The 13,020-nt window shown below is 37.1% G+C and overlaps 1 non-coding gene across 1 annotated transcript; it reads right to left on the bottom strand.

Annotated features, from left to right (window-relative positions):
* Positions 1-12,060: 12,060 nt before the first annotated feature.
* TRNAW-CCA (transfer RNA tryptophan (anticodon CCA)) lies at positions 12,061-12,132 on the bottom strand. The gene has a single exon. It is a non-coding gene; the product is annotated as a tRNA-Trp (tRNA).
* Positions 12,133-13,020: the final 888 nt, after the last annotated feature.

Raw genomic sequence — 13,020 nt, 5'->3', positions numbered from 1 at the left:
AAGCAGAGGTTAGCTTTGAATTCCACATTTTGAGTAAATTTGTGTAACTACCTCTTCAGTGATAAGAGAAACAGTTGAGAAGCAGAGATATTAGAATAAAAATGACTGCAAAAAATGGGATAATGCAAGAGCATTTTTTAAAAATTCTTGCCAGCATCTATCACACTTGCAGCAACTTTAAGTGTGACAAGTTTTCAGATCTGTGGGTTAAGAGGGAATCAGACTATGCAAGTTAGATGAATATGACATTATTTAGAACCACACCCTCATTTTACAGATGAGAAAATGAGGTGTGGAGAAGGTGAAGAGATTTTTCTTTGATCTCACATCCCCTTCTTGGAAGAAGTAAGCAGTGTATTAAGGGAATTAATAAGTATTTTTATTATAATTAAAATAAAATAAATTGAGTCAACTTAAGGTAAAATGGAAATTTATTAGATCATGTAAGCCAACCATAAAATGAGTGGCAGTTGAGTAGCACTGAGGGTAGCCTGGGAGTCAGGACTTGGATTGAGTTAGGGCTGCGTCTTCTCTCTGCTTTACTTCACAGATCAGCTTCATGTTCCCTTTATGTGTGTGGACTTCTTCTGAACATCAAAAATATGGCACTAGGTGTCTTGTTCTTTTATTCTAACAGCCTTTCACCTACAAAGAAAATCTAGTCTTCCTGTTGCAGAATTTAAAATCAGAGGGAAGAAGTCTAGCTGGTTTGGTTCAAGTCATTTGACCATTGATTGCTTGGACCAAAGAGAGATAAATTAGATTAATTTTCTCATCCTGTGTAGCCAAAAAAAGAAACCATTTTTAAAGAAAATGAGGAGAGGGTGTTGGGCAGATAAAACAATTCCCTGGGGTCTGAAATTGGAGAGGGAACAAATCTAGGATTTCTGAAGGACACATTTTACACTCTGGCTAGAATATCTTACACCCAATGTGTTCTGATTTTATCTACCCAGAATGTTCATTAGAGATATAAGTTTTAATTGGGATGTCAAATCAGCTGAGGTTAGAAGCATCATTTTTGCTTCAATTATCTTTCCTTTTAAAAAATCCTTTTAAAAATTTGATGAAACCTGATAGCCATATATTGTATGAAACAATGTATACAGATAAATGAAATGGTCATTTCAGATTACAGCACATGAGCCATTTATTTTTCAGAAATTGTATAATTTAGGTTTTTTCCCCCAAAATGCTGTTTTCCCTACAACTATTTTGATGCATGCTTCAAAAAGTCCTTATTTATTTTGAAATACAAATCAGGATGATATTTAAATTAAATGAATCTATCTCTGCTATTCATACAAGAACTTTATCTTGTGACAGAGTGTCTTAGAGCCCTTTAGTTTTCAAAGCAGTAAGCTGTTGCTTCCCATAGACATGTGTCCTATGTCTACAAGAAATGCATCAATCCTTTTAATTGGATAGGACATTGATAAGGATCAGTCAAATATTATTTTTCCAATTTCTGTAATCAGTGTGCTAACTGTGGTTAGAATAATTTTTAAAAATTATTCCATCAGAGCTGTTGTTTTTCTGACTGTATATGAAATTTGAAAGTTTGATTTCAATATGGGGAAGAAAAAAAAAAATAAAGCAGCTGTCTGACTTCTATCTCCAAATGGGGTATAGAAATATAACATATGTATATTCTTTAATAACAAAAGGTTATATATAGAGTCCAGCTTTAGTGAACCTTAGCCAACCCAATGTAGTGTTAATTATGGGTTCTATTTAGAATAAAAAGAGGCAGCAAATTGCAGCAAAAGTGCTTCGTGGACATAATCAGGCCACTGAGCTCGACTCTAATCTCTGTGATCTTCAGAGTAGCATTGTCATAGATACTAGGACACTTCCTCCTCTTTCACAGCTTTGGTTCTTTTGTACTATAGAGTAATATAAAGGAAAAAGTAAAGGGAAAAAACCATTTCACAAAGAAAGAAATTAATCTTGCAGTATTTTATTAGCCAAATGGTGACCACTAGGTCATAAGATAATATTGATCTTTCACTTGCTCTCAGAGAAGGAAACCTTCACTCCATCTTACTAACTAAAATAATAGAGTACCTTCTTCAATCCCCTCTCAGATTAAATACCTCTTGTTAACATAGCAACCTACATGTATAAAGGACCAAGACCAGATGCTCCCGATTCTGTCTTGCTTAAGTATCCTGTCTGCTATTTGCTATTCCATGATTTCTAACTATAGTAAATGAAGCATGTCATGTTACCATTTTCAAATCCTTTAATTATTCCTCCTGCACTTGAAACTGCAATGAGAGCTAGAAAGACAACACATTATCAGCTGTAACTTGTTTTAAATCTCTCCATCTGGAATATTGTATCTTCATTCTTATAACTGAGTAAGAATATCATCTGAAAATCCAAGGTTAGTATTTCCACCATTTTATAAAATTGTAATTCAGTCTTCTCAGATAGATATAGAATAAAAGAAAGAGAATATGAAGGAATGAGTGGTCCAGAGGAAAGACCATGAACTTTAGAGTGGGACAGACCTGTTTCTAATCTCAATCCTGCATATTATACCAAAAAGAATTTAGGTTAGTCATTTCCATATCTGTAGACTAGACCATTCAGGTATTACCTAAATCAAATCCCTTATGATTATAAAGTGGAAGTGACAAATAGATTCAAGGGATTAGATCTGATAGACAGAGTGCCTGAAGAACAATGGACAGAGGATCGTGACATTGTACAGGAGGCAGTGATCAAGACCAACTCCAAGAAAAAAAAATTCCAAAAAGATTGCCTGAGGAGGCCTTGCAAATAGCTGTGAAAAGAAGAGAAGCAAAAGGCAACGGAGAAAAGGAAAGATATACCCATTTGAATGCAGAGTTCCAAAGAATAGCAAGAAGAGATAAGAAAGTCTTCTTCAGTGATCAATGCAAAGAAATAGAGGAAAACAACAGAATGGGGAAGACTAGAGATCTCTTCAAGAAAATTAGAGATATCAAGGGAACATTTCATGCAAAGATGGGCTCGATAAAGGACAGAAATGGTATGGACCTAATAGAAGCAGAAGATATTAAGAAGAAGTGGCAAGAATACACAGAAGAACTGTACAAAAAAGATCTTCATGACCCAGATAATCACGATGGTATGATCACTCACCTAGAGCCAGACATCCTGGAATGTGAAGTCAAGTGGGCCTTAGGAAGCATCACTATGAACAAAGCTAGTGGAGGTGATGGAATTCCAGTTGAGCTATTTCAAATCCTAAAAGAGGATGCTGTGAAAGTGCTGCACTCAATATGTCAACAAATGTGGAAAACTCAGCAGTGGCCACAGGACTGGAAAAGGTCAGTTTTCATTCCAATCCCAAAGAAAGGCAATGCCAAAGAATGCTCAAACTACCACACAATTGCACTCAACTCACATGTTAGCAAAGTAATGCTCAGAATTCTCCAAGCCAGGCCTCAACAGTATGTGAGCCATGAACTTCCAGATGTTCACGCTGGATTTAGAAAAGGCAGAGGAATCAGAGATCAAATTGCCAACATCCATTTGATCATAGAAAAAGTGAGAAAGTTCCAGAAAAACATTTACTTCTGCTTTATTGACTATGCCAAAGCCTTTGACTGTGTAGATCACAGCAAACTGTGGAAAATTCTTAAAGAGATACCAAACCACCTGACCTGCCTCTTGAGCAATCTGTCCACGGGTCAAGAAGCAACAGTTAGAACTGGACATAGAACAACACTGGTTCCAAATCGGGAAAGGAGTATGTCAAGGCTATATATTGTCACCCTGCTTATTTAACTTAAATGCAGACTACATCATGAGAAATGCTGGACTGGATGAAGTTGGAATCGAGATTGCAGGAGAACTATCAATAATCTCAGATATGCAGATGACAGCCACACTTATGGCAGAAAGCGAAGAAGAACTAAAGAGCCTCTTGGTGAAAGTAAAAGCAAGGAGAGTGAAAAAGTTGGCTTAAAACTCAACATCCAGAAAACTAAGATCGTGGCATCTGGTCCCATCACTTTATGGCAAATAGATGGTGAAACAATGGAAACAGTGACAGACTTTATTTTGGGGGGGGCCTCCAAAATCAATGCAGATGGTGACTGCAGCCATGAAATTAAAAGACACTTGCTCCTTGGAAGAAAAGTTATGACCAAACTAGACAGCGTATTAAAAAGCAGAGACATTACTTTCCTGACAAATGTCTATCTAGTCAAAGTTATGGTTTTTCCAGTGGTCATGTATGGATGTGAGAGTTGAACCATAAAGAAGGTTGAGCCCAGAAGAATTGATGCTTTTGAACTGTGGTGTTGGAGAAGACTCTTGAGAGTCCTTTGGACTGCAAGGAGATCCAGTCAGTCCATCCTAAAGTAAATCAGTCCTGAATATTCACTGGAAGGACTTATACTGAAGCTGAAACTCCCATTCTCTGGCCACCTGATGGGAAGAACTGACTCCTTGGAAAAGACCCTGATGCTGGGAAAGACTGAAGGTGGGAGGAGATGGAGACGACAGAGGATGAAACGGTTGGATGGCATCACCAACTCAATGAACATGAGTTTGAGTAAACTCCAGGAGTTGGTGATGGACAGGGAGGCCTGGTGTGCTGCAGTCCATGAAGTTGCAAAGAGTCAGATACAACTGAGCAACTGAACTGAACTTCCATATCTGGGTCTCTGTTTCTCTATTTTCAAAACAAAGTTATTGATAGAAGCTTCCTCAGATCATTGAGATGATTTAATGAGACTGCACCTATATGTCTTCTAGCACAAAGTGAACTAAAGTACAAAAAAAGGTAGCAAATAATCTAAACTATAGTCTTTCCTCCCTTTTGATAGTCACAAGACAGAGTAGACATGAGAACCACACCCTAATTTGGGATGATGGTCGAAGTAAAACTTCAGAAACATGATATCTCCTCAGATAAATCTGAAATTTCTCTTGGTATATTGACACTGATTCCAATGAGCCAAACCCAGATGTTGTTTCCGTAAGCAGCTGGTTGTCTTCCCTGAACAGTCCATCAGTCTCTTGAATCCTTCTGTCAGCTGGTCAGCACAGCTGTTCTCTTAGCAACATCTGGAGAAGGCAGCTTGACGAGGGAGCCCCACTGAGCTTTCTAGGGTAAGTCTGATTTATAAACCACTTGAAAGAGCTGATCTTTTAAATGTCTAAACTCCCTGGATTTACCTTAAGAAAGCAGGTCTGGGGACTGGGGAGCATTATGCATCAGTGTTTCCTTAATGTCTTCTGTTGCTTCAGGACTCAGATGTAACCCAACTGAGCTCAGTGATCATGTGAACTCTCACACTTCCCACTGGTGATTGAACAGGATGTTAGAGCACAAAAGCCATCTGTCTCTCCCAAGAATTCCCTTCCCAGGCACCTAACAGCCTTGGAAAAAGACACAAATGCTTCTTTACAGTCACTTTTCCTAAAATCAGCCCCAGATAGCCCCTAATTTCTAACAGAAATAAACTTTAAAGCAGCTTCTGGGTTACTATTCCATAATTGTGTTATATTCTGAGAAGTAAATTTTAAGTCATCAAGGTCAGGCTGATATGTTAGCAGTCATTTTCTAGCTGCCCTGGGGAGGGGTAGCCCAGGGCCCTCTACTCTGTGTCATCTGACAGGGGTTCTAATCCCAGCTCTGTCACTAGGCAATTATGTGAACTTATGTGAATCATTCAACAGCTCTGGACCTAAGGGCCCTCATCTATGCAGACTAAATTATTTCTGAGCTCCCATCCAGGACTAAGATTCTATCATCTGTACCCTCAATTTGCTATTACTTGGAGAGCCAGGCAGATTGAATGTTCTCTCAGAAGTGCTAACTGTCCTTACTGAGAACACTTGCACACAAGCTTATTAGGTAAATAAAAAAAAGTTTCTCTTTGCAGGAAAAACCTCTTGGCACTATGGCTTCATATTAATATTTAATACATTAATTTTATAAAGTTTATGCACCTAACATTTCTATTTCTTCCATTTTATTCAGCATATGTGGGTTTTGTGAGCTTGATATGCTAGACAAATATATCTCCATGACTTATATACATAATTTGTCAGCCGTGGGGCTGTTTAAAATACTTTCAAATGGGGGCTTCCCATTCAATAATTTTCTTTTATCTATTTAGCAATAATTTCATACTTACTTTGATGTCCATTTTACACTTATGAATAGTTCAGTATTTTCAAATGTTATACATATTGCATCTGTATCTATAATGAATCATTTATTCATCAATTGTATTACCAGTAGATAATGATAACTTGCATATACCAGAACTGAAGCTAATAGTCTTGAATGGATTTCTTCATTGACACAGGCCTAGTCATGCTCATGTGTTAAGATGCCAGTTATTGTAGATCACAGCTTATACTACCTTTCATCCTGTGCACTGCATGGTTATACAGCTTAAATTCACATCTTTCTAACATTATATAGGATTTCCACAAGACTTCATTGGAGTAAATTGCTGGATATGATACAATAATAGCTGCAAACTCCTGGCATCCTGGGCTCAAGATGAATGACGATAGACCCGAGGCTAATCATTTCCATAATTCCACTTTCACTGCAGCTGTGAAAAGACTTAGACAAAAACATGCCAATGATCCATTTGAAATACTTTTGCATTTATATATGTTATGGTTGAGACAGGTGGAACCTGGTTTATTCTGATCTAATTATTCTATATCTGCTGTTTATTTCATGCTTTAATTTGTTAAAATTATTGAGCTCTCTCATAAAACCTGGTATTCATAGCCACAATAATAATAGATCCTGCAGAACCCATTTATAATTAAGGAAGCTGGACTAATCATAGCTTTATCTGTCTATAGAGATATATCTGATCTTAACTGCAAGAATTTACTCTTTCCTGTATTTGAATTATCCATGGAAAGGAATATAACCCCAAATAAAAGAACATCTAGCTTATCATCTCAAGGTTCTTGGGGGAGTCTTCTTAGGTACATTGACAATAATTTATGGAGAAGACACAGAGAAAGAAGATGCTCAACCTCTTATGTAATAAATCAATCTTAATATGCTAATAAATCTCAGTAAATCTAATATACTACTAGTAAATCTACTTATGTAGTAAATAAATAGATGTAAGTACCAATGTCATCTGTGGAGTACCCATAATAGATCAGGTACTCTGTTGCATATGATATATGATGGAGGCTGAGTTAAGGTCTCAAAGGGCTCAAGTAGTAGAATAAACAGAGACAAATAGATGCCAGTTAGTATGACTAGTGCTCTTTAAATGTCAAGTACAAATATCTACCATGATGCTGAGTGTACATGAGGGCAAGGAAGGCTTCACAGATAAGAAACATTTTTTGGATATCCAAAAGAATGTTTTTGGATGGAATGAAGGATATTGTCATAGAGGCAACAGCAAGTTAAGGGAATGCATCTTGACTTACATATGCCAACTTTTGTGAATTTAATCAATATGAATCTGTTAATCAAGACTAGTTCATGGGTAAGCAAGTTTTTAACTAAGGCACTATTCCACATCCATAAACCAGAACATAGAACTTAGGGTCAGTGTTGAGTTTGCTTACCAGGGGGTGCTGGTGGTAAGGAACCTGCCTACTATTATAGGATATCATAGAGAGGCAGGTTTGATTTCCTGGTGGAGAAGATCCTCTGGAGGAGTGCATGGCAACCCACTCCAGTATTCTTGCCTAGAGAATCCCATGGACAGAGGAGCCTGGCAGGCTATAGTCCATAGGGTTGCAAAGAGTTGTATGAGTCTGAAGTTATTTAGCACGCACCAAGCCACATTACTCAAAGCCACCTCATATCTTTCTATTTTTCTTTTTTAGCATCCCTGCAGCTATAAAACATATAGATCAAGTAAATAATGAATTCAAGAAACAATAATAACAGCAATGCACACATGTCTATGTATATTGCATATGCATTTAGAATTGGGTATGCTTAGTCCTTGCTTCTAAGATAAACAAAGAAGACATTCGTGTTAACAAAAAATGTCCAGTGCTATATGATATATGATTTAGTAGGTAAACATAGAAGAAACATTAAGAACACAGGTGGAAAGATGCTCATATTCACTCAGATTTTATTTAAGTGAGTGATTCTGATGGTATGAGCTTTTGCATAATTACTCTCCAGTCAATGAAAGACCAAAATAGAGAATTGATTTTAAATGTCCACTAAATCCATCTGGAGGCACCCAAGCAATATTCAAACGACAAACCAAATGAAGTATTTATAGAACAGCTGGTTTCAGAATCATACACATGATATATATCCCACGTGTCTTCTTAAATACATCCCTTAGCATCACTGATCATACAGACTGTGGATGAACAAATCTAAAATCACTACCAACATGTTATTCAAATTGGCTGAATGCTTTCGTCGAGAAAATGCCAACCCCAGTGAAAATTCACTGGAGTTTGAAGAAGTCTTAAAACTTTTGTTGGTATTGGTTTCTATAAATAGGAAAGACAAGAAAAAGTAAAACCTGTTGTAACCAACAAAAGAAAAATTTCATGCAAAGATGTAAAACTATGGCTTTGAAGAAGAAAACATTGAAATTGAGAAAATATGTATAGCACTTTTTATTGTAATCAAGATGGGAAATCTACTTAAATGATCTTGAGTAGGAAACTGTGGCTGTATACAGACAAATGTGGATAATATGATCCAATAACAGGAATGGCTGAATTTTAAATAATTTTTCTATATAATTGTTATGTCTCAGTGTCACCATTGTTTTTGTTTTCATGAATTTATTTGTTCACATATCTGTTTATCCAGCCTTAATTAGGTTTTTTCTATGTATATTCATTCAACATTCGTTGTGTTTATGCATGCTGGTCTGTTTTGCTATATTCTGAGGATTTAGAAATTCTCATTAAGGAGGATAGAAGGACTAGAGCATTTTAACCTGAAATTATCATGTGAGAGACAATGTTGTCATTGAAGAATTATTTCACCTTTTATCTGGCATGTTGTTGTTATTGTTATTAATCAGAGAAGACTGATGAAACTTTATAGTATCCAGAAGTAACAAGTAGTTCCTTGAATTTACCTGCTTGATGGGACAAGGGAATATGTGAACACTGTTCATTAGAAGCACATCTAATTAGTTAGTAGAGAATAAAATTATGTGTCCATCCACTCCATGTGAAATAGTAGAGAATAAAATTATGTGTCCATCCACTCCATGTGAAATAGTTCTCAACACTCAAAATTCTTCAATGAGAACTTATTTTTTTTAAGATTCAGACCATATTAGTTGAAGGTTATGAAAAGAGACAGTGTCAACATCATCTTTATCTAGCTAGTTCATAGAAAGTTAATAGGCTAATATTTAAAACATTCCCCCTACCCACAAACCTCCTGATCTTCTTGTCTTTTGAATTCATCCTTCATTCTGATGTTAAATCTCAAGTACTATCTCACAAAGGAAAATTGCTAAGTTTTTAACCTCAAGAGCCTGAAAGAAAACATACAAAGTCTTCTAAGCACATCAGCTACATTTCTCTGAAGTGTACTTGACATGGGGGAGATGACTGACACTTACATCCTGATGACAACAAGAACTGAGAGAAAGTAAACATGCTATCACATATTTGCTTTAATGAATCAAGCATCTGTTGAGTGATGTGGCTTTGAGTCCTTACTCAAAAAGTCAAAATACATTAGCCATAAAATACTACAACAAGCATGTTTCTTGATTCATCACTTTATTTTTTGCATATTTGGTACCTAAGAAAATCTTTATAAGGGCAAGCCATTTTACTTAACATTGGTAGAGTATTCTTTTTTGTTTGTTTATTTTATTGAAGTAGTTGATCTATAATGCTGTGTTAATTTCTACTGTGAAACAAAGTGATTCAGTTATGCATATATACACCTTTCTTTTCATATTCTTTTCCACCATGGTTTATCATAGAATACTGAATATGGTTCTCTGTGCTATAAACTAGGATATTGTTTTTTGTCCATTCTCCATATAATTGTTTGTATGTGCTTGCCACAAACTCCCAGTGCATCCACCCCCATCCCCACTCTGGCACCCACAAGTGTGTTCTAGTGTTGATAGGGTATGCTCACATGTATTTCTAATTTGCAGTGTGATTTCAAATATTATCTGTACAACAGATTTAGTTCTACCCAGGTAGCTTTGCTTCCAAGTATTACAATGAAGAGCAAAATATATAAGACACAACTGTGGCTGTAACTGTGCTGATTATTTAACTGTGGAGGCCTGTCTAGAGACAAATATCTACAATAAAAGGATGTGCATGCAAAGAGACAGATGATTAGTTCAACTGAGAAATTTTTTTCTGACTTCTAGAACTGAAATGCTCAATTCTTTTCTAATTCTATACCAGCTATTTCATTATTTAGAAAAGGTCTTGCTCAAAGTACATGTCTGCCTCTTCTTCCATATTATTACATGATCATTAGATGCTGCTGCATAGGGAACATACAAATGAAATGATATGAGAAGTGGAGGAGTTTCAGCAGACAAGATGATAAAATGCTTTGAGGGGAACTGGCTCAAAGAAAAACAGCAAAAAGGCCTATGGTTGAAGCAGCCTTCATAAAGAACACTATAACTCAACTGCCACAGGTTACTGGGCTCTTGGAGGGCTGACAATGATGAAAGAGCAAAGCTGAGTGTATAGTATGACTCAACTCATGGGCTTAAGAATGTACTCTCACGTTCAAGTCCATTTTTCCACATGTTCATCTGGACCCGTTCCCAACAAATGTAGCAATATCATCACTCATTTGTATTTGGAATGCAAAAGTAGGTGGTCACGAGATACCTGGAGTAACAGGCAAGTTTGGCCTTGGAGTACAAAATGAAGCAGGACAAAGGCTAATGATGTTTTGTCAAGAGAACACACTGGTCATAGCAAACACTCTCTTCCAACAACACAAGAGACAACTCTACACATGGACATCACCAGATAGTCGACACTGAAATCAGATTGATTATATTCTTTGCAGCCAAATATAGAGAAACTCCATACACTCAATAAAAACAAGACCTGGAGCTAACTGTGGCTCAGATCATGATCACCTTATAGCAAAATTCAGGCTTAAATTGAAGAAAGTAGGGAAAACCACTAGGACGATTCAGGTATGACATAAATCAAATAACTTATGATTACACAGTGGAAATGATGAATAGATTCAAGGGATTAGCTCTGGTAGACAGACTGCCTGCAGAACTATGGGTGGAGGTTCATAACATTGTACAGGAAGTGGTGACCAAAACTATCTCCAAGAAAAAGAAATGCAAGAAGACAAAGTGATTGCCTGATTAGGCCTTACAAATAGCTGAAAAAGAAGAGAAGCAAAAGTCAAAGGAGACAGGGAAAGATAACACAACTGAATGCAGAGTTCCAGAGAATAGCAAGGAGAGATTTAAAAAAAAAACCCTTCCTAAGTGAACAATACAAAGAGATAGAGAAAAACCATAGAATGGGAAAGACTAGAGGTCTCTTCAAGAAAATTGGAGATACTAAGGGAACATTTCATGCAAAGATGGGCTCAATAAAGGATAGAAAAGGTAAGGACCTAATAGAAGCAGGAGAGATTAAGAAGAGGTGGTAAGAACACACAGAAGAACTGTACAAAACCTGTCTTAATGACCTGGAAAACAATGATGGTGTGGTCACTCACTTAGAGCCAGATATCCTGGAGTGTGGAGTCAAGTGGGCCTTAAGATAAGTATTACTATGAACAAAGCTAGAGGAAGTGATAGAATTCCAGTTGAGCTATTTAAAATCCTAAAAAAATGATACTGTTAAAGTTTTGTACTTAATATGTCATCAAATTTCCAAAATTCAGTAGGGCCCAGGACTGGAAAATGTGTTTTCATTCCATTTCCAAAGAAGGGCAATGCTAAAGAATGTTTGAAGGTGAAAGTGAAGTCGCTCAGTCGTGTCCGACTCTTTGCGACCCCGTGGACTGTAGCCTACCAGGCTTCTACAAGGCTTCTCCGTCCATGGGATTTTCCAGGCAAGAATACTGGAGTGGGTTACCATTTCCTTCTCCAGGGGATCTTCCCAACCCAGGGATCGAACCCGGGTCTCCCGCATTGGAGGCAGATGCTTTAACCTCTGAGCCACCAGGGAAGCCCAAAGAATGTTTGAACTACCATGTAATTGTGCTCATTTCAAATGCTGGCAAGGTAATGCTCAAAATCCTTCAAGCTAAGCTTTAGCAGTACATGACCCAAGAATTTCAAGATGTACAAGCTGGATTTAGAAAAGGCAGAGGGACCAGAGATACAATTGCTATTGGATCATAGAGAAAGCAAGGGAATTCCAGCAGAACATCTGTTTCTGCTTCATTGACTCTGTGGATCACAAAAATCTGTGGAAAATTATTAGTGTTGGGAATACCAGATCATCCTGAGAAACCTGTATTCAGAATAAGAACGTAGAACAATAGACTGGTTCAAAATTATGAAGAGTTCGCCAAGGCTGTATGTTGTCACCCTGCCTATATAACTTATATGCAGAGTGCATCATGGGAAATGCCATGCTGGATGAATCACATGATAGAATCAAGATTGCTGGGAGAAATACCAAAAACTGAAAATATGCAGATGATATCACTCTAATGGAAGAAAGCAAAGAGGTACTAAAGAGCTTCTTGATGAGGGTAAAAAAGGAAAGTGGAAAATCTAGCTTAAACCTTAACATTCAAGAAATCAAGATAATAGTATCTGGTCCCACCACTTCATGGCAAATAGATGGGGAAAAAGTGGAAGAAATGGCAGATTTTATCTTCTTGGGCTCCAAAATCACTGAGGACAGTGACTGCAGCCACAGACCTAAAAGATGCTTGCTCCTTGGAATGCAGCTATGCCGAACATAGTGTATTAAAAGGTAGAGACATCACTTTGTTGAAAAGGTCCATATAGTCAAAGCTATGGCTTTTCCAGTAGTCATGCATGGGTGTGAGAGTTAGACCATAAAGAAGGCTGAGTGCCAAAGAATTGGTGCTTTTGAATTGTG

The sequence above is a fragment of the Bos indicus genome, chromosome 6, assembly GCF_029378745.1.
Source record: "Bos indicus isolate NIAB-ARS_2022 breed Sahiwal x Tharparkar chromosome 6, NIAB-ARS_B.indTharparkar_mat_pri_1.0, whole genome shotgun sequence".
In the NCBI taxonomy this organism is placed as follows: Eukaryota; Metazoa; Chordata; class Mammalia; order Artiodactyla; family Bovidae; genus Bos; species Bos indicus.
This window is presented reverse-complemented; position numbering and strand designations above follow the sequence as displayed.